This window comes from Bos indicus, chromosome 3 (genome assembly GCF_029378745.1).
Source record: "Bos indicus isolate NIAB-ARS_2022 breed Sahiwal x Tharparkar chromosome 3, NIAB-ARS_B.indTharparkar_mat_pri_1.0, whole genome shotgun sequence".
Lineage (NCBI taxonomy): Eukaryota > Metazoa > Chordata > Mammalia > Artiodactyla > Bovidae > Bos > Bos indicus.
The window spans coordinates 54,848,652-54,867,899 of NC_091762.1; the positions used below are offsets into that span (position 1 = coordinate 54,848,652).

The following is a 19,248-nucleotide window of genomic DNA, read 5'->3' on the forward strand; positions in this document are numbered from 1 at the left end:
AGTCCATGGGGTCACATAGAGTCAAACACGACTAATCAACTAACATTCACTTACTTACCTTTGCCATTTATAATATAACACTTGATTCCATGCTTGGCAGCTCATCATCTTGTATGTATGTAAACGTCTCCAATAAGATTATGTTTCCAGGTATACCTGCACCTCTTCAATGCCCTCTCTCTAAGGCAAGGAGTATAATATGAAACTTTATATCCAAGTAAGCAAATAAGTGTCTCCTGTTAGTTAGATGCACAGTTTGTAGTTGATTATTTCAACTGAATATCACTTGTGTTCTTAATATACACCATGATATATTAGGAAAACGTTGGAAAGGCAACCAACACCCACTTACTGTCCCACAACTTCTATGTTCCAGGCACTATACTAAACATTTTAAGCACATATAGGGCATGATTCATTTCTATTAGTAGGTAATCATACTCAAGTGCTTAGAGGGGTCAGTATCTTTAACAGAAAGGTTTGCATTTAGCATTGTCTTGAAAATTTGTTATTTGTCTCACTATTGAGTTATAGTACAGCTGTTATAGTAAATGAACAACTGAATGAGAGCATAAGGAGTAGCATCCTCACGCTGTAATGTACTTTCTAGGGGAACTCCAAGAATGACCCATGGATCTTTGCCCTGGCCAAGCTCCTGAGCAGCTGCTTTATCTACAACAGGATGAACACCATCAACCACCAGGCCTGGGAACAGCTGCAGTATCCTTCCAGAGCTGAACGAGTACATTTCTTTGACTTCATAAGAATAGCAACTGACAATGTTTCTTCTTTTCCATGACTCCATTCTTTTGGCAGATGAGATAGTAAAATGGGGCAAAAGGGAATATTCATAAAACTTGTTTTGGGGTGAGATCTGCAAATTGTGTTGGAGAGTGCTATTTATTCCTTAGCTAAGATCCCAGCTATGTGACTGAATTAACAGAGCTGATCAGAAACAAATCACCTCCCACATCTGATGAAGTAGCGGACTCAACCAAATTTGTGAGTTTCTTTGCAGACTTAATCTTTACTGTGCAGGATTTCATGCTGCAGCTGGAGTTAGACAGGAATCCCATCACTGAAGAAGAGTACTTGGACAATGCCTTGAAGTTTAATTCAGGTATCAATTTTCAGGGACAAGGTGGTAGAAAGCTCAGTAGGAAGTGGGATAAAGAGCCATATATGGCAAACTCTCAGCAAACATTATCCTCAATGGTGAAAAATTGAAAACATTTCCCCTAAAGTCAGAAACAAGACAAGGGTGCCCACTCTCACCACTACTATTTTACATAGTTTTGGAAATTTTGGCCACAGCAATCAGAGCAGAAAAAGAAATAAAGGAATCCAGATTGGAAAAGAAGAAGTAAAACTCTGACTGTTTGCAGATGACATGATCCTCTACATAGAAAACCCTAAAGACTCCACCAGAAAATTACTAGAGCTAATCAATGAATATAGTACAGTTGCAGGATATAAAATTAACACACAGAAATCCCTTGTATTCCTATACACTAACAATGAGAAAACAGAAAGAGAAATTAAGGAAACAATTCCATTCACCATTGCAACAAAAAGAATAAAATACTTAGGAATATCTATACCTAAAGAAACAACAGATCTATATAGAGAAAACTATAAAATACTGTTGAAAGAAATCAAAGAGGACACAAATAGATGGAGAAATATACCATGTTCATGGATTAGAAGAATCAGTATAGTAAAATGAGTATACAACCCAAAGCAGTCTATAGATTCAATGCAATCCCTATCAAGCTACCAATGGTATTTTTCAGAGAACTAGAACAAATGATTTCACAGTTTGAATGGGAATATAAAAAACCTCGAATAGCCAAAGCAATCTTGAGAAAGAAGAATGGAACTGGAGAAATCAACCTGCCTGACTTCAGGCTCTACTACAAAGCCACAGTCATCAAGACAGTATGGTACTGGCACAAAGACAAAAATATAGATCAATGGAACAAAATAGAAAGCCCAGAGATAAATCCACACACCTATGGACACCTTATCTTTGACAAAAGAGGCAAGAATGTGCAATGGAGAAAAGACAATCTCTTTAACAAGTGGTGCTGGGAAAACTGGTCAACCACTTGTAAAAGAATGAAACCAGAACACTTTCTAACACCATACACAAAAATAAACTCAAAATGGATTAAAGATCTAAATGTAAGACCAGAAACTATAAAATTCCTAGAGGAGAACATAGGCAAAACACTCTCCGACACAAATCACAGCAGGATCCTCTATGACTCACCTCCCAGAATATTGGAAATAAAAGCAAAAATAAACAAATGGGACCTAATTAAACTTAAAAGCTTCTGCACAACAAAGGAAACTATTAGCAAGGTGAAAAGACAGCCTTCAGAATGGGAGAAAATAATAGCGAATGAAGCAACTGATAAAGGATTAATCTCAAAAATATACAAGCAACTCCTGCAGCTCAATTCCAGAAAAATAAATGACCCAATAAAAAATGGGCAAAAGACCTAAACAGACATTTCTCCAAAGAAGACATACAGATGGCTAACTAACACATGAAAAGATGCTCAACATCACTCATTATCAGAGAAATGCAAATCAAAACCACTATGAGGTACCATTTCATGCCAGTCAGAATGGCTGCGATCCAAAAGTCTATAAGCAATAAAGGCTGGAGAGGGTGCCCTTTTACACTGTTGGTGGGAATGCAAACTAGTACAGCCACTATGGAGAACAGTGTGGAGAGTCCTTAAAAAACTGGAAATAGAACTGCCTTATGACCCAGCAATCCCACTGCTGGGCATACACACTGAGGAAACCAGAATTGAAAGAGACACGTGTACCCTAATGTTCATCACAGCACTGTTTATAATAGCCAGGACATGGAAGCAATCTAGATGTCCATCAGCAGATGAATGGATAAGAAAGCTGTGGTACATATCCACAATGGAATATTACTCAGCCATTAAAAAGAATACATTTGAATCAGTTCTAATGAGGTGGATGAAACTGGAGCCTATTATACAGAGTGAAGTAAGCCAGAAAGAAAAACACCAATACAGTATACTAACGCATATATATGGAATTTAGAAAGATGGTAAGGATAACCCTGTAGGTGAGATAGCAAAAGAGACACAGATGTAGTGAACAGTCTTTTGGACTCTGTGGAAGAGGGCGAAGGTGGGATGATATGGGAGAATGGCATTGAAACATATAAAATATCAAACGTGAAATGAATCGCCAGTCCAGGTTTGATGCATGATACAGGGTGCTCGGGGCTGGTGCACCGGGACGACCCAGAGGGATGGGATGGGGAGGGAGGAGGGAGGGGGGTTCAGGATGGGGAACACATGTACAGTCGTGGCAGATTCAAGTCCATGTATGGCAAAACCAATACAATATTGTAAAGTAAAATTGATTAATTAATTTAAAAAAAGAGCCCTGACATTCAGCACTTGATGTCAATCTTGATTTGGGGCTGGATTGAGGCCATGCTAATGGTGCTTGGTGAATGAAATATAGGTATGGCTTTATCATTGCTGTTACTTGGAAACCCCAGTGACCAGAGTGTAAGCTCACAGAGGATGTTTAGAATCCAATATTAGAGAAATGGATACCAAGAAAAAGAAAGGCTGACATATGTGTATAATATATTGAGTGCTTCTCCTCTCCTAGTTGAGTAAGATAATCAATAAGATAAACGGAATCGTAAGGTAAACAAAAGGACTAATTTTTGACATACATTTCACACAATGTATGTTACTAGCCTGCACAGATAACTCCTTAATAGACAGGCTGCTTATACACTAAAGAGTTCAGGGGAAACAAATTGCTATGTCCTTCTAGTAAGACTATCTGGTTCCTAAATGCTCTTTGTCATAACATCACACTCTTCATTCTTGAACTTACAGAGTGCATGTCATGTTAAAATAAAAAGCTAGTTAATTAAATTTTTTTTAGCAGAGAGGATAATTGCTGGTACCTAAAAGCATTATTCCAGTTGAACTATTCCAAATCCTGAAAGATGATGCTGTGAAAGTGCTGCACTCAATATGCCAGCAAATTTGGAAAATTCAGCAGTGGCCACAGGACTGGAAAAGGTCAGTTTTCATTCCAATCCCAAAGAATGGCAATGTCAAAGAATGCTCAAACTACCACACAGTTGCACTCATCTCACATGCTAGTAAAGTAATGCTCAAAATTCTCCAAGCCAGGCTTCAGCAATATGTGAACCGTGAACTTCCTGATGTTCAAGCTGGTTTTAGAAAAGGCAGAGGAACCAGAGATCAAATTGCCTACATCCACTGGATCATAGAAAAAGCAAGAGAGTTCCAGAAAAACATCTATTTTTGCTTTATTGACTATGTCAAAGCCTTTGACTGTGTGGATCACAATAAACTGTGGAAAATTCTGAAAGAGATGGGAATACCAGACCACCTGACCTGCCTCTTGAGAAATCTGTATTCAGGTCAGGAAGCAACAGTCAGAACTGGACATGGAACAACAGACTGGTTCCAAATAGGAAAAGGAGTATGTCAAGGCTGTATATTGTCACCCTGTTTATTTAACTTATATGCAGAGTACATCATGAGAAACGCTGGACTGGAAGAAACACAAACTGGAATCAAGATTGCCTGGAGAAATATCAATAACCTCAGATATGCAGATGACACCACCTTTATGGCAGAAAGTGAAGAGGAACTCAAAATCCTCTTGATGAAAGTGAAAGAGGAGAGTGAAAAAGTTGGCTTAAAGCTCAACATTCAGAAAACGAAGATCATGGCATCTGGTCCCACCACTTCATGGGAAATAGATGGAGAAACAGTGGAAACAGTGTCAGACTTTATTTTTCTGGGCTCCAAAATCACTACAGATGGTGACTGCAGCCATGAAATTAAAAGACACTTACTCCTTGGAAGGAAAGTTATGACCAACCTAGATAGCATATTCAAAAGCAGAGACAGTACTTTGCCAACAAAGGTTCATCTAGTCAAGGCTATGGTTTTTCCTGTGGTCATGTATGGATATGAGAGTTGGACTGTGAAGAAGGCTGGGTGCTGAAGGATTGATGCTTTTGAATGGTGGTGTTGGAGAAGACTCTTGAGAGTCCCTTGGACTGCAAGGAGATCCAACCAGTCCATTCTGAAGGAGATCAGCCCTGGGATTTCTTTGGAAGGAATGATGCTAAAGCTGAAACTCCAGTACTTTGGCCACCTCATGCGAAGAGTTGACTCATTGGAAAAGACTCTGATGCCGGGAGGGACTGGGGGCAGGAGGAGAAGGGGACTACAGAGGATGAGATGGCTGGATGGCATCACTGACTTGATGGACGTGAGCCTCAGTGAACTCCGGGAGTTGGTGTTGGACAGGGAGGGCTGGCATGCTGTGATTCATGGGGTCGTAAAGAGTCGGACACGACTGAGCGACTGATCTGAAAAGCATTATTAATTTTGCATATTTAATCATTTATTCACTCTTTCAATAACTACTTACTGATAGATATGCTCAGAAGCATCTTCTATGATGCTATAAGTCATAATATAAAATTATACAGGAGATGGATGAGGTCTCCAAGTTTCATTTAGGCTATCTTTACTATGGGATGGTATATGCTAAAGTGATCTCTTGGTAGTATGTGTACACTTTTACCCTGATTTATAAAGCTTTTCTTTATGTCCTGAGAATCATTTGTCTCCATAGGTTATCTTCCCAGCAATATCATAAATATCTTTATTTCTATGATTACATTACTTTGGAGCACACATGTCATTTCTGACATGGGAACTGCAATATCAGAAAAATATTTCTGACAATTTCTTGGATAAATCTATTACTCAGACAACATCTAATAAGTAGTTGATTCACTACACAGCATGGAATGTTAAGGAAAATAATCAGAAGTTTCTTCACTTGGACTGGATCCCTCCCCTGCCTCCTCAGAAGTACTTTCATCACTCTTGTTGTTGTTAGTCACTCAGTCATGTCCTAGTCTTTTGTGACCCTATGAATTGTAGCCCACCAGGTTCTTCTCTTCATGGGATTTCCCAGGCAAGAATACTGGAGTGAGTTGCTATTTCCCTCTCCTGGGGATCTTCCAGACCCAGGAATCACACCCTGGTCTCCTGCATTGGGAGGCAGATTCTTTACCACTGAAACACTTGGGAAGCCCTCCTTCACTCTCAGCTTTGTACAAGGGGGAAAAAAAAATAGGGAAGGCATTTTCCATTTCCTGAGTAGATTAGCATAAGATAGTCTTGCATTGTTTGATTAGTAAAGATTTACAGACACAGGAGATACCAAAATGCAAAGATCCCAGAAATGAAACACTTGAGCCCCCTCACCTGAAATTTGTCCCTTCCACGATTGCTTGTTTCTCACTACTATTGGTGAGGATCCCAGAGTTCAGAACTCCAGCATGCCCAGAGAGAATATCAGGAAATTTTTTTCCAAAAAGAAAATGCTTTGCTTTTGACTGGTTTGAAAGTGACAAAAAACTAATTCTCCATATTGCGGAAGTGCTAGATAACCAACTGGATGAGAATTTCCAGAAGAAATCAGAGGATTTCTGTTCATATATCTTTACCCATGCAAAACCCAAGACCCTAAGAGAAGGAATCACTGTCAAGTCGGGGGATGAGTCTCTTGCACTAGAGCATATGTCTCTGACTCATTGTGTGTCATGAACTTGTGATTGCACTCTGGGATTCTCAGTAATTGCATTTTCTTCTCCATGTAACTCTGAACATGGATGCTCATGCCACACATGGAAATGCATGTTTCTTCACTAAAATAAGCCTATGTACATGGTTTTTTGCAGTCTATCAAATCTCTTGAAACTATTACAATAATGATATAAGTTAAAGATAGAAATCTTCATGGTAATGAGATGTCTGATGAGATAGGTGTTTTGAGTGAGGATATGCAAAACATTTTGTGAATTTACACTAAGAAGAACATAAATAGTAGTCCATGAATCCATGTAGTTTTACCGAGAGACTGAGAAACAAATACAAATACATCTTGTATACAGGGTTGGCCTCATGAACATGCCACCTGGGCAGTCACACAGTGTCCTGTTCTGACATGAGTCCTTCTTGTTTTCATGTTTTGTGTCACTGTCCTGAAATTCTGATGACATTTTCATCAAGATGTTTTAATTTACAAATAGAGCCCCAAAATTATGTGAATTACTTACAAGTGTCATAAATTCTTCTTATTTTATTACAATGGTAAAAGTGTTCTGGGAGACCCTTGAGCATATTGTTTGAGATGATTTGTTCAATATTTTAATGTGATGAATTGGAGAAACATAAAAGATAGAGTGCATAGGAGATACAGTGATTATATTTTTTAAAAAAGTGGATTCATACAAGAAAAAGGATGAGGATACAAGAATGAAGAAAATGAGGAGAAGGATAAATAGAAGAAAAGAAATCTTTAACTTCAAAAAATTTTAATGATTTCTAGAATGCTGATCTGTAAAGCTGTTTTAAAAAAGCAGGTGAGAATTCTCTCCTATTTCATAAATATCATATATCTTTCAATGTTGGGGACTCTGGCGGAGGCCTGCATAGATACCATCAACAGTGGAGGAGTTCCCCGTTTGGAGAATGCAGTAATAACTCTGGCTGAGCATGAGAACTCAGCAGCCGTGCAGAAGGCAAATGATCACTACAGTGAGCCGATGACCCAGCGACTGAGCCTCCATACAGATACGCTCTAGGAGCTGCTGGAGGTTCATGAAGCCTGTGAGAGGGAAGGCATTGCTGTCTTCTTGAGGGACTCCTTCAAGGATGACAAGCAGATGTTTCAGAAAAAGCCCTCCGTAATGTGTCCTAGAATATATCCTTCCTGATTCTTTTCTTCCAGAATGATGCCTAGCCACCCCACTTTTGACCCCATGGTTCCTGTGCTTCTTATCATAAAATAAGACTAGATTCTAGTGGGTGATACAGCTCTACAAGCTATATAGTCCATCCATTTTCTAAAAGTTGGGCTTTTTATTCTCTTTTTTAATTAAAATTTATTTGTTTTAATTGGAGGTTAATTACTTTACAATATTATATTGGTTTTGCCATACATCAACACGAATCCACCATGGGTGTACATGTGCTCCCTATCCTGAACCCTTCTCCCACCTCCCTCCCCGTACCATCCCTCTGGGTCATCCCAGTGCACCAGCCCCAAGCATCCTGTATCCTGCATTGAGCCTGGACTGGCAATTCATTTCTTATATGATATTATACATGTTTCAATGCCATTCTCCCAAATCATCCCACCCTCTCTCTCCCCCATAGACCAAGTGGGCTTTATCCCAGGGATGCAAAGATTCTTCAATATCCGCAAATCAATCAATGTAATACACCACATTAACAAATTGAAAAATAAAAGCCATATGATTATCTCAATAGATGCAGAGAAAGCCTTTGACAAAATTCAACATCCATTTTGATAAAAACTCTCCAGAAAGCAGGAATAGAAGGAACATACCTCAACATAATAAAAGCTATATATGACAAACCCACAGCAAACATTATCCTCAATGGTGAAAAATTGAAAACATTTCCCCTAAAGTCAGGAACAAGACAAGGGTGACCACTTTCACCACTACTATTCAACATAGTTTTGGAAGTTTTGGCCACAGCAATCAGAGCAGAAAAAGAAATAAAAGGAATCCAAATTGGAAAAGAAAAAGTAAAACTCTGACTGTTTGCAGATGACATGATCCTCTACATACAAAACCCTAAAGACTCCACCAGAAAATTACTAGAGCTAATCAATGAATATAGTAAAGTTGCAGGATATAAAATCAAGACACGGAAATCCCTTGCATTCCTATACACTAATAATGAGAAAATAGAAAGAGAAATTAAGAGATTGTCTTTAATCCATTGTATATTCTTGCCTCCTTTGTCAAAGATAAGGTGTCCATAGGTGTGTGGATTTATCTCTGGGCTTTCTATTTTGTTCCATTGATCAATATTTCTGTCTTTGTGCCAGTACCATACTGTCTTGATAACTGTGGCTTTGTAATAGAGCCTGAGGTCAGGTAGGTTGATTCCTCCGGTTCCATTCTTCTTTCTCAAGATAGCTTTGGCTATTCGAGGTTTTTTGTATTTCCATACAAATTGTGAAATTATTTGTTCTAGCTCTGTGAAGAATACCATTGGTAGCTTGATAGGGATTGCATTGAATCTATAAATTGCTTTGGGTAGTATACTCATTTTCACTATATTGATTCTTCCAATCCATGAACATGGTATATTTCTCCATCTATTAGTGTCCTCTTTGATTTCTTTCACCAGTGTTTTATAGTTTTCTATATATAGGTCTTTAGTTTCTTTAGGTAGATATATTCCTAAGTATTTTATTCTTTCTGTTTCAATGGTGAATGGAATAGCATTGAAACATGTATAATATCATGTATGAAACGAGTTGCCAGTCCAGGTTCGATACACGGTACTGGATGCTTGGGGCTGGTGCACTGGGACGACCCAGAGGGAGGGTAGGGGAGGGAGGAGGGAGGAGGGTTCAGGATGGGGAATGCGTGTATACCTGTGGCGGATTCATTTCGATGTTTGGCAAAGCTAATACAATATTGTGAAGTTTGAAAGTAAAATAAAATTTTAAAAAAAAGAGAGAAATTAAGGAAACAATTCCATTCACCATTGCAACAAAAAGAATAAAATACTTAGGAATATATCTACCTAAAGAAACTAAAGACCTATATATAGAAAACTATAAAACACTGGCTTTTTATTTTCTGTTGTAGTAAAACAAATTACACTGAGCTTAGCAAGTTGAAACACACATCTAATAGCTTATGTTCCTCAGGTCAGATTCCCACTCAGGGTCCATGGGTATCTGCTCGGTGTACCATAGCCAAAAACAAGGTCACGTGGGCTTGGTACTCACATGGAGACTCTGGGGAACCCTCCTACCTCTTTAACAGCCATGGTGCACTGTTTCTTTCCTCAGTTTCTAATCTCTCTGATTACCTCTTCCACCACCAACTGGAGAAGACTACATGTGAAGGGCTTGTGTGATTAGGTAATGCCCACTTGGGTCATCTCCATTTCTTAACTTAGCCTGTGCCATATAACATAGTCTAAACACAGAATCTATATTTGTCATATTCACAAGTATATGGACTATGCAGAGTGTGGACACCAGGGGAGAGAATGCTTGGGGATCGCAGTTCTACTTACCATTGGCAGCTTCACTGAAAGTTTGATGTTCAGTTTCCCTTGACCATCTTACAAGTTACAAAAATCTCTTAGTTCATTGAGATTTTTGAGAAAGATTCATTGAGAAAGCAAGCCTGATTTTAATTTATAAATACAAACAAAAAATTCTATTTCTGTATTTTCACACATTCCAGCTCTCAGGGAATCGAAAATTCATGAAGAGTTCAAAACTCTGATCAGTGTGTACTTAACTCATTAATGGCAGTTGATTTGCTATGTATGTGTTTTTATCCATAACACCCAGTGTGCAGAGGAATCCCTGTTTCTCATCATAATTAAACTTTTCATTTTTCATTGTTGGTGGATGGATCACGATTTGTCCTACTGCTACTAAAGGAACCACATAGGGTTAATGCCTGCCAACCCCTTCACTGAACAGATGTTGAGGTTGAGTCCAGTGGATTTAAGGGACTTCCCACAAGTCACACATAGAGGTGGTCAGAACTGGGGCTAAAACTAGACTCCTGATTCCGTGTCTGTTATTCTGTGTCTCAACTCTATGTTTTCAGACTTCCTCCAAAAGAATCACAGCTGGACCTTCCCTTTTAACAGCTTCTTTCCATTGGATTTCTCCACTTTCCCTGATAGGACTTCACAGAGAAAAAGAGGGAAGTTTTCTTGCTCCAGAATGAAGAGGTATCTGTCAATTACTGTTAGGCTGAGTTTAAGCACCTTTCAGAGCTTTTGATGAAAAGTATTTCAGAAGGAATTTTCTTTGTACCTGGAGGATACAATGTCTACTTAGAAGCAAAAGAAGGAAGTTCAACAGGATTATAACCTGGTGCCTCGGAAAGGAGTTAAGGTGAGGAGTAAAGGAATTGCGAAAGAACAGCATATTGCAGTCAGGAGGTGCTTGTTGGTTCCTTTGTTCCTGCTTTGTTCAGAAGCTGTCAGCCACTGGTTAGTGGGACTAGGTAATGAGGAGGCTAACTGTGATAACCTGGGGGGTTCTGGGTCTAGTTCTAGATGACCTGTGAGTGATGTGAGGCTCTGGGAGACCTGGGTGTTGCCCACACACTGGTGGGTAAGGCCAGGTAGTGGGGCTAGTTGCCAGTTTTGGGAACTGGAGGAAAGAGCCAGTTTTGGGGGACTGGTTGCAGGCTCCAGAGTCTTGATTACAGGGTCTAAGAGCCCCAGAACCTATGTTGGTTAACTGTAAGGTAGATGGTTCCTCACACAGTTGGCTGCTGGGCCTGGGATGTCTTGAAACTTCTGTTGGCCTGATATTAGTCAAGGCCTGAGCCCAGCTGGGTGCAGGGTGGGATCTGGCCTGCTAGTGGGTGGGCTGGTCATGCAGCCTGGGAACTGAGGTTTTATTGCTCCTGGTTATCTTCCCACTGGTTTGGAGATGTAGGTCAGAGGTCTCTGGCTAGAGGGCCCAGGGATTTTCAGGTTTAGACCCCGCGGCTGGTGAAGGGTGCTGGGTTCTTTCCAGAGTCGGCTTTGGGCTCAGGAGTTTGTAAGGTAGCCTGGCTTCTGGTGGATGGAGCTATGCTCATGCTCAGTTAGTTGCCTGAAGCATCCCAGCAGTGGCAGCTGACTGGGCCAGGGTAAGCCTGGGTCTTAGAGCTAATAAACTAAAAGCAAGATTCCTAAATGGTGATGGCCAGCATCAATGTGCACCTGGGATAACGAGTTCTCAAACATGATGCTGCAGTGACTGTGTCCCCAGAGGGGGCTGCAGTTGCCCTCTGCCTCTAGCAGACCCTCCAAGAACAGAAAGTAGGTCCAACCCAGGTTCCTGTCAAATTGCTGCTTCTTTTCTGGATTATGGAGCATGTACAAGTTGGTGTGCACTCTTTCAGGGTTAAATCTGTATTTCCCCAAGCCCTCTGAGACTCCTGACAGGAAGCCCTGCTAGTCTTCAAAGCAGAATGCTGGGGAAGATTGTCTTCCCAGTGCTAGACACTGACTGTGGGGTCCAATGTGGGAGCCGGACCTCTCACCCCTGTGGGAGGACCTCTAAAGCTGTAATTACTCTGGACTGTGGATCATCCACCTGGGTGTACGGGATGCGACAATACTGGGACACTGCCCCTCCTATCCATCAAGTGTGGTCCCTTAAATTTCTGTTAGATTTTGCTCCTTTTCACCAATGATTGCTTTTCAGATAGTTGTGACTTCAGTGTGCCTGTGAGAGGAAATGAACGCAGGGTCAGTGTGCTCCAGATACTACCAAGACAATCAGTTAGTTTAGTCCTCAGAATAATAAATTAGGTACTGCTGTCATTCTCTTTATAAAACTGAGAACTATGACATATGGAAACATCACTAAGTTGCTTAAGATCACAGAGCCATCAAGTGGTAGTGCTGGTGGAGCAGCTGTAATTTTTTGACAATTATTCAAAAATCAGAAAACAGCTTAGGAAAGCTCCCTGGAAGAGGTGGTAGAAGCTCCAAGTTGAAATGACCATAACTGATATTCTAACAAAGAAAGAGTATATAGGCATTAGTCAAAAAAAAAAAAAAAAAGAGAGAATATGCATATATAGCAGTTGCAAACAATGGAAGATGGGAGTTTGTAGACCTGCCCTGAATTCTGGAGTCTGTAAACATTTTAGGAGCCTGCAAAGGATGGAGAATTTAAAGGGTCTCTTGTGTAAGTTTACTAAACAATAATTTCCACAGCAAGACACTACATCTTCCCTACCTGACAAGTCTTTGCTCCTTGTTTCCTCGGGCCAATGAGGTCCTCCAGAGCTTCCTGCAGTCACAGGGAGGAGTAGAGGCAGCCATCCTGCAGCCAGACCAGGCCCTCACTGATGGGACAAGGCCATGGAAGGTACAGGGAGGACTGAGCTCTCAGAGGGGAAGGTGGCTCCTGTGCTGCCCTTAGACAGGTTTGCGAGCAAACACTTCCTGGAACCAGAGCTTCCCCTTCTTCTGTGGAACCTCTCTGCTACATGTAAATAAATGGGGGAGTTTGGGTGGCATGTACATCCAATCAGTGCCTCTGTATCATGTGCTAAAGCAGATTATCTGATGTGGTAGCAGGAACAGTCAGACCCCTTCCCACCAACTTAAAGTCATCCTAGTCTCTGAGCTCAGGAGGGTATAGCTCAGTATAACTGTTATATGTCTCTCTTTAAAATGCTTGTGAAAGAATCAAGAAGAACGAATCAAGGGACAGAAAGCTGAGATGGAGCAGGAACTGCTAACACAGAAACTGAATGACCAGAAGCAAAAAAATGGAAGCACAAGAGAGAGGTTTCAGTGAAGAGGTGGCTCAGCTGAGAGAGAAGATGGAAAGGGAAAGAGAAAATCTTCTGAGAGAGTAGGAAATGATGATGGAACACAAGCTGAAGGTAAGTTTGGAAGGGCCTGAGCAGGGCCTGATGGGGAAAACCCTAACTTCTCAGGAATAAAGGGACAGGAATTTGACCTAAAGTCAGACCCCAGAGGGAACTCCAAAGACATAGAATTCACTATAATGTCAAAGAGATGTGGATCATGCTAAAGGCTTACCTCTGTAAGATTCAGCACCTTCTGTAGTGTTAGGATTTGAATGGGACAAATAAAATGACCCAGACTCCTGGACTGCTGTTCATGGTAATTATAGCATCACATTTGCTCCCAAATGAATAGGACTTCAGTCTTAGACTCCTTAGAATTTTGGGGACAAGCATCAGAGACCTGGACTAGTTCCATCTGCTCTTGAAGGTATCAGATGGTGCCTGCTATGAAATACAGGATACTAAAAGCTGTAAAATTTGCTACGTTTGTTTCTAGATCTGCCTGATTCATTTTATACACCTAGAGTAAATGTATTCTTTCTCCCAGCCTGGAGTTTGAATGCCAGTGTTTTAAAGAGAGTCAGCAGTGCCATTCTGGTGACGTGTGTGGGCATTCTACCTCAGTGAAACTGACAGATATTTAGAATTCACCTGCATTCTCTCCGAAGGGCTGGAACCCCTTCCTAGGGTAATTTCCAGACCCGAACTACACCCAGCTCCTCTGTGTCCAGGAAGATGCTGTTGAAGGAACATGGGACGCTCTAAACCCTGGATGCTCTCCCTTGCCTGGTGCAAACATTTGCAAATACTAGACAAACATCAAAAAAGCATCTAAGGTGTTAGAGAAATAGACAAATGTACTTTTCTGCTATAGTTGTTTGATAAAAAATACTTATTTGGTCTGTTTTCTAAAGGGAACTCTCCCCTTTTTACAGATGCAAGAAGAACTACTTACAGAAGGATTTAAAAAGAAAGCTGAGGAGCTAAATAAAGAGATATATCAACTAAAAGAAGACATTAAAACAAGTAAAAATAATAAGCCTTCAGTGACTGCACAGTACCTTGATGGGGCTAGCCTAGCATTAGTTGCTGTACTACCTGGGATTAATAAAGTATATGGTTTGATACTAAAAGCTATAAGTGAAATTATGAATAAGATTGAGACTCCCTGATAAGTATATTTTGAAAGGCATCTTTTGTCTTAATAGTGTAACACTGTAGCTCATTTTTAAAACGTGTATGTCATGATAGCTTTGTTCAAGAAGACTTTAAAAATAAAAACCAATTATCAAACAGTTGCTGTAGTGTGTGTGTGTGTGTGTGAGTCGCTTAGTCTTGTCCAACTCTTTGAGACCCCATGGTCTGTCCATGGAATTCTCCAGGCAAGAATACTGGAGCGGGGGGGAGGGGGGTTGCCATTCCCTTCTCTAGGAGATCTTCCCGACACAGAGAATGAACCCAGGTCTCCTGCACTGCCGGTAGATTCTTTACCTTCTGAACTACCAGGGAATCCCACTTAAGTGATTACCAACATGATTACCGTGGTCTGATACACAAAAAATAAAAAACAAGCAATTCTGATTGAATTAGTGAATTTAAAAAATGGAAAACAAGTTGAAAGATAATGATTAATTCTGGTAAAGTGTTAAGAGGAGCAAGAAACAAATATAAGAGGAAGAACATTTGCAATCTATAATACAGTCCTGGAGATCAGCTCTTTAAGTTATTATAAGCCCTTATATAACAGTGAGCAAACAGCAACAAGAACATTTTTACATGGGCAAAAATATAGAAAGAGAAAGTGTGTTTAACTTCACTGATAATAAATGACATACAAGGTAAAATTAGGAGGGACCTGTGTCACCTCCCACCTGGGCCAGAAACAGCAGTTTGGACAGGACACTAGCTGTCAAGGGTTCCAGGAAATTGGGGGTCTCTGTTAACTGCTAGGGAGAGTGCAAATTGGTACAAATACAATTCAAAGATTTGAATGCAAGTACTGCTGCTACAGAATCCACATTTAGTAATCTGTCTTAACGGACTTATTAACCTGAGTTGAAAATGGCATATGCTATAGTATATTTGTTTCAGGATTGCTTTAATTTCAGAAGACTGGAAACAACTTTATTTTTTATAGTTTTTATTTATTTATTTTATTTTAATTTTGCGTTGTCCTTATCTTTGTTGCTGTGCAGGCCTTTCTTTAGTTGCAACAAGTGAAGCCTCATCCTAAATGCAGAGTGCGGGCTTCTCATTGTGGTGGCCTTCTTGTTGTGGAATTCAGGCCCTAGGACACTCAGCCATCAGTACTTGGAGTACATGGGCTCAGACATTGCAGCTCGCGGCTCTGGAGCACAGGCTCAAAAGTTGTGATGCACAGCCTTAGTTGCCTGCCCCACAGCATGTGGAATCTTCCAGACCAGGGACAAACCAATGTCTCCTGCATTGGTAGTTGTATTCTTAATCATGAGTTGCCAGAGAAGCCCTGGAAACAACTTTCAAGCCCCTATCTCATACACCAGTGAGATAAAACCTGAGACACACTTACAAAGGAATACTTCACAGTCTCTAGAATGAAAAAAGGAAACTCTCTTTGTGCTAGTGTGGGAAAATCTAAGATATGGAAAGTATGTATAGTTGTATTACTGATTGAAAAAAATAATGAATGTATGCATTAGTTATCATCTATCTTCAAAAATACAGAAGAAATTGGTATCCATGTGCACAACATGAATACTCCTTCATGTTTGATGTAAGACATGCTGCTGCTGCTGCTAAGTCACTTCAGTCGTGTCTGACTCTGTGCGACCCCATGGACTGCAGCCCACCAGGCTCCTCCATCCATGGGATTTTCCAGGCAAGAGTACTGGAGTGGGGTGCCATTGCCTTCTCCATGTAAGACATGAGAGGATAACTAACTTTGCATGACACTTTCTTCTGTGACATTTATATTTTTCAAGAATTCTTACATATTGAAACATAAGTACAGTTATTAAAATTAAGAGCAGAATAATGTATGGAATGAAGAAGTTCCTATGACAAGGTGAAAGGATTATAACTACTAGAAATAACATGTCAGCTCAACAGGGAATACCTACCTGTTACAGCAGGAAGTGGAAAATACATGATGTGCATCCTAACTTTCTTGTCATTTGGAGTTCTTGCTAAGGCATTGAAATTTAGTCCCTAATTCTTTACAGAAAAAGGGTCCCTGGGTGTGTTGGCTAAAATGTTCTCTAAGTATTAATCTTAGATTTTAAAAGATGGTGATTTCAAAGAAAAATTTCTCTTCAACTCAACATTTTAGGAATTCTTCTTAGCTGTCTGATGCTTGACCATTGACTTAGAATAAATTGCTGGCAATTCCCCAATAGGACAAATTCTCTTGATTTTGGGAATTTGAGCCCAACACAGATATCCCTAACCCAGGTCCCCAGCCTGAAACCCTGATCTGTCACCATCCATTCCTCCTTACCGTCTCTGATTTCCTAATTTCCTAAGATTGGGTCTGGTGTCCTTCTCTGTGATGCCATTGTATCAGATTTCCTTCAGACCACAGGATTTTTGTGTAATTTTAGTACTGAAACGACCTATTTATATTTTGTCTCCTACTGCCTCATGATTTTGTCTTTTTGATCTTCTTCCCTGTCTATGTAGCTCCCACCACAAACCCTACCACATAAGCCCCAGGTATTCAAACAAGGCATGTAAATAAATACATGAGCTTCCACCCATCAAGGCCACAAATAGCCGTGGCCAACCCACTCTAGTATTCTTGCCTGGAGAATCCCATGGACGGACAAGCCTGGTGGGCTACAGTCCGTGGGGTCGTAGAGTCAGACACGGCAGAGAGACTTTCACTCACTTGTGGGTATTAATTGGAGTCATCATCTAAACAAATACAGCACACATTATTCTGAAATATTTTACTACTGATTTCCATACAGAACTTGGACAGGGGAACCTGACGGGCTACAGTCTATGGGGTTGCAAAGAGTCAGACGTGACTTAGTGACTAAAGACAACAGCCACACGGAAAAAAATAACCTTCTCAAGTTCCAATCTGTGATTGTTCAGAATGTTTGTCTCCTACTTAATCACTCGGATAAAACACCCTTATTGCACCCTGCAACTACATAAATTGACTCTGGATTCTGTCCAATCCATGAGGATGAGTAAAATACCTCATTGCTGCCTCATTTCCTATGCAAGAGACTTTATTAAGATAACTCATCTGAGGATATTGAACACTCTATATGACAGATTTTATGTAATATCATTCATTAATTAATACTCATCAAGTAAATGTATGACAAGGGATTTCACCACCCATCGCCTAGCAGAAAATTTTTCTTAATATAAATGATTTCTCTCTTTCAGAGGAAAAGTACTTTCCTGTTGGGTATATGTTCTTCTATGAGTATCAAAGAATTTAGTATCATTTTAAAGATTTACTATTCACAGAAAGGCTCCTTCATAGCTCCGTTGGTAAAGAATCCACCTGGAATGCAGGAGACCCTGAATCGATTCCTGGGTCAGGAAGATCTCCTGGAGAAGGGATAGGCTACCCATGCCAGTTTTCTTGGGCTTCCCTGGTGGCTTAGCTGATAAAGAATCCGCCTGCAATGTGGCAGAACTGGAGTGGATCTCTGGGTTGGGAAGATGCCCTGGAGAAGGGAAAGGCTACCCACTCCAGTATTCTGGCCTAGAGAGTTCCATGGAGTTGCAAAGAGTCAGACACAACGTAGCGACTTTCACTTTCACTTATTCACAGAAAAGTATAAAACTAATAAACTGCAATCCCAATAGTGAGTTAAAAATGCCATTCATGCTGCTGCTGCTGCTGCTGCTGCTAAGTCGCTTCAGTCGTGTCCGACTCTGTGCAACCCCATAGACGGCAGCCCACTAGGCTCCTCTGTACCTGGGATTCTCCAGGCAAGAGTACTGGAGTGGGTTGCCATTGCCTTCTCCAGTGCATGAAAGTGAAAAGTGAAAGTGAAGTTGCTCAGTCGTGCCCGACTCTTAGTGACTCCATGGACTGCAGCCTACCAGGCTCCTCCGTCCATGGGATTTTCCAGGCAAGAGTATGGGAGTGGGTTGCCATTGCCTTCTCCGTTAAAAAAAATGCTGTTCATAATGGAATGCAAATGTTCAAAGCTCTGATTTATTTATTGTTGTTCTTGTTTATTCACTAAGTTGTGTCTGACTCTGCAATCCCTTGGACTGTAGCCCAGTAGGCTCCTCTGTCCACGGGATTTCCCAGGCAAGAATACTGGAGTGGGTTGCCATCTCCTCCTTCCCAACACAGGGATCCAACCCACATCTCCTGCTTGGCAGGCAGATTCTTTACCACTAAGCTACCTGGGTAGACTCTGATCTACTTATTATTGATATATAAATACTGTGCAAAACAGAACAGTATTGCACCTATTATGAACTGAGTTATTCACAGCCAACATGCCCAAATTTGTTGATAACAATAACTTTGATTATCTAGAAAAGGGTGTGGAATATGGGCAAAAAATTCATTCCTTCATATTATTGATGAATTAAAAGTCTTAAAGAAATTCCTCTTCATAACAACAGAAAAAGAGAACACTTTATATTATTGAATAAGCAGTACCCAGTATGTGTATCAGTAGATTGAAATGACTAAAAAGAATAAACTCATGTTAATTATATATCTAAGCAAATGAGTCCTTTACTATTGCAGTTTTTAGCCAGTATAGAGCATGTTTCCTTAAGATCAATGAGATCTTATTTTCTGTTAA

At 40.4% G+C, this 19,248-nt stretch overlaps 2 long non-coding RNA genes across 2 annotated transcripts; one reads left to right on the top strand and one right to left on the bottom strand.

The window, feature by feature from the left end:
* Window positions 1-10,300: 10,300 nt before the first annotated feature.
* Window positions 10,301-13,213, bottom strand: LOC139182200 (uncharacterized). Its single transcript, XR_011565810.1, has 2 exons — window positions 12,895-13,213; window positions 10,301-12,375 (listed from the first exon to the last, which is right to left on the bottom strand). It is a non-coding gene; the product is annotated as an uncharacterized lncRNA (long non-coding RNA).
* A 39-nt stretch (window positions 13,214-13,252) lies between these two features.
* LOC139176051 (uncharacterized) lies at window positions 13,253-14,772 on the top strand. Its single transcript, XR_011565809.1, has 2 exons — window positions 13,253-13,549; window positions 14,413-14,772. It is a non-coding gene; the product is annotated as an uncharacterized lncRNA (long non-coding RNA).
* The last annotated feature ends 4,476 nt before the right edge of the window (window positions 14,773-19,248 follow it).